Here is a 3360-nt window from a genome sequence, read left to right on the forward strand (position 1 = left end):
CTTTTAACCGTTAACTCGAGGTCGATTTGTCAAGAATAAACTTGTCTGACGGTTGAAAAGTTTTGGACTACTTTATGAAAACGGTTGCCGGAAATTGGTTAAATTCGTGGCTATACACGGCTATCTCTCATTAAACTTCAAAATATTACTACTCTCGTCGCAAAAACGAGATCAAACTATGCGTTACTCAGGCACAAAAATCGCGTTAATCGGTGTTATAAGAATTAGACCTCTTGTATTCCGGATTGTAATTTTGAAATACGCTTCAGTTTTTGGTCACATCTTTTCTCCTGGAATTTTCGATAGCCTGTATATGGACCCCGCTGGACATATTGATCGTCACGACCATACCGAAAGTCTTGTGTCAGGTACGCGCTAAGAGATCACAATTTTTTCCGTTATTCCGACGGTAATGAAGGAAGCTTTTTACCTCTGTCCTGCAGACGCTTCATCTCACCGGATTCAATGAATGGGGAGATATTATCGTGAACAACAAATGTCTTGTGGCATTGCTCAGCTATAGTTTTGCACTCGGCTTCTTCTTCCTCGCTCTTCACGTCACAAGATCTGTAGACTTCGCCATATACTCGTGAGTTTTCCTCCATGTCCTCCTCCCCCTCCTTTCTTTCTTCTGCTTCTTCGTAAAATGCTTGTCAACTCAGTGATAAAAAGAGGTGTTAATAAAAGTGAGTATAAGTAGAAGATAAGTTCATTTGTGAAGAGCGACATCTTCGATTGTCTTTTAAAAAATTTATTTCATTCTAGAACCGAACCCCGAATTTTCAAGACGAAAATCGTCACGTGACTCCAATTTTTTCACTTTTACCTGCAGTATTTAAAGGTTGATAACTGGGGTTTAAGGCACATAATGTTACGTGTTAACAATTATTTGGATTTTAATAGTTTGTATAGACGAATGAAATCTTGTAGATTGTAGTTTACTCCAGCACTTTTGGCATGAATGAAGAATTTTTGGTAGTGTAAAATTTTAATTACATGCGATTACCTATGGGCCTTAAGTCTCAGTTTTTAACATTGAAATATTGATAATCCTAGTCTTGTAAATTCGAGCTTTGGCTCTGGAATAACATTAATTTTTTGCAAGAAAATCGAGGATCTCGCTTTTTTAGAAAAAAAAAACATATTTTCTACTTCTACTTATTTTTACCAATATCCCTTTTCATCGGTAAGTTGTAAGCATTTAAAGTTTTCAAGGTTGAAGTTGTTGAAAAATTCATGCCACGAGATTAGATTGAGATAAAAATCTGAAAAAAATCACAGGCATTATTTTTAATTGCTATTGAAATACAAAAATAAATGATCGAAATGAAAAATATTCAATCGCATGTCAAGTTGCCATGGAATGCCCTGTGCAGGCAGCCGAAAAAATGAGATAATTTCAAGAATTCGTACCACAATAACCAATTATTCAATTCAAACGAGGTCTTTCTTTCATTCAAAAATATGTATAAGATCGAGCTTCGTTTAAATATTTTTCATTATTAAAATTAGTCAATCATTTCACTCGTTGACAGAATTTGCAGAGTCCGTAAACTCTCAAAAACGGCTAAACTGATTTATTTAAAATTTGGAGACAGTATTTTTGAAAAGTTTACCCTCATCATCAAGAATCGTAATTTTGTCTGTTTTGTATTGAGCAAAATGGTGACCGTTTGAAACTGAAATTAAATTTTTCATCCAAGACTTACAACTCTTGGATTACAACAAATACATTACCTAGTGAAATGGTTAACGTTTATTGTCACAAACAATGCTTCCTGGCAATTATTTCTAACGTGTAAAAACTATAAATTTACATATTTTTGAATAAAACAAATTCCGATGGAATTAAATAATTGTTTCACTAGTTATAAATTCTCAAATTTCATCCAGTTTTTCAGCCGCTTATTCGAACGTATATGGACAAGATCTCCAACATGAATTTATCAGATCATTTATTATTAACAGAGAATGCGGTTACTCGGAATTCTTCAAGCATGTCAAGAATCAGCTTCTCTCGAGGATACAGAGCGAATTGCCAAGAAAGCGATTACGCTGCAACAGAAAAGGGTGTCGATGTAGGTCGAATTGTGTTAGGTGTAAAAGTCGAAACAGCCGTTGAAGCCGAATGATGTTCCAGCGAAAAACAATGCATTTTCAAATATCATTAGGTCGATTTCAACGCGATTCAATCACGTCCCAGTCAGTGTCGAGAGCAAAGGCGCGGAAGTATAATACTTGGCGATTTTTTTTAATAAGTTTTCTTGCCTATTTCGATTCTTTATTTTTATAATTATGTTTTTCATTGGGTTTTCAAAAGACTAACGCGATACTGAATTCAAATTGCTGCTCGTTTCACCGAATTTGAAAATTTAACGTCGTTTGCGAGACATGGTTCGTCGAAATTTTAATTAATCCGATAAGAACTACGTATTTTGCTAATTTTTAAACAACACATCCCTATCTCTGAATTGGAATGAATTTTTCGCGCCTGTATCTCTGCCGGAAATCGACCAGAAATGCGAAACCGGAACAAATCTTTATAGTTTATTTGTCAAGCGTTTTTTCGCACATACTATTGTACCACATTCAGATAACAAAAAGTGTATAATTTGTAAATTGTAAAATACTCGTGCATACATTATTTAAACCATATCATCACAACTGTACAGTTTATATTGTAAATATATGTTTGTCTATATCTACATTATATTGTCATTGGACACATTCTTAGAGCGTATAGACTGTAATAAAATCTTGAATAATTATAACTACGCAACAATGTGAAAACTTGATAAAAGGGGAATTTTAATCGGTTGGAGTAGACCAACTTTTATCTCATTGCCAGTTTAAAAATTCATTGAAATACGACTGCATCGCAGGTTTGCAATATTTTCGATAAATGTCATGGAGCGAGAAATTCCAGGATATTAATCGAATAAGCTGTACTTATTTATACCTCATCAAATCGTCAGAACAAGAAATGTAAATATTAGGGTGACTCGAAAAAAACGGTTTTTTTTTTATCGTTTAACCACCAGCTCAAACTCAAGTTTACGACCCCAAACAACACCATGCATGGTTTCTGACCCGGAATGAAAATGCTAAGAGGTCGCAAAATTGAGTTTGAGCTAGTTGGAGAAAAAACGTTTTTTTCGAGTTACTATAGTAAATATATTTATTTCATGACACGTCTTACTTAGAAACCTGCTGTCAGATGTTTCACAGATATAAAAAAGTTTAAAGGCACTTTCACGGATATTTCCGTATTACGTGAAAAGTGTATTTGTACACTTGATATGCCGTTTTCATGCAATTCCGCAATTACTTTACAGGGAAACAATATTGACCAACCGGAAA

General features: G+C 34.3%; 1 long non-coding RNA gene across 1 annotated transcript; it reads left to right on the forward strand.

The window, feature by feature from the left end:
• Positions 1-456: 456 nt before the first annotated feature.
• On the forward strand, positions 457-2250 carry LOC124299152 (uncharacterized). The gene is made up of 2 exons (XR_006906950.1): positions 457-589; positions 1969-2250. It is a non-coding gene; the product is annotated as an uncharacterized LOC124299152 (long non-coding RNA).
• The last annotated feature ends 1110 nt before the right edge of the window (positions 2251-3360 follow it).

Source organism: Neodiprion virginianus, chromosome 2 (assembly GCF_021901495.1).
Source record: "Neodiprion virginianus isolate iyNeoVirg1 chromosome 2, iyNeoVirg1.1, whole genome shotgun sequence".
In the NCBI taxonomy this organism is placed as follows: Eukaryota; Metazoa; Arthropoda; class Insecta; order Hymenoptera; family Diprionidae; genus Neodiprion; species Neodiprion virginianus.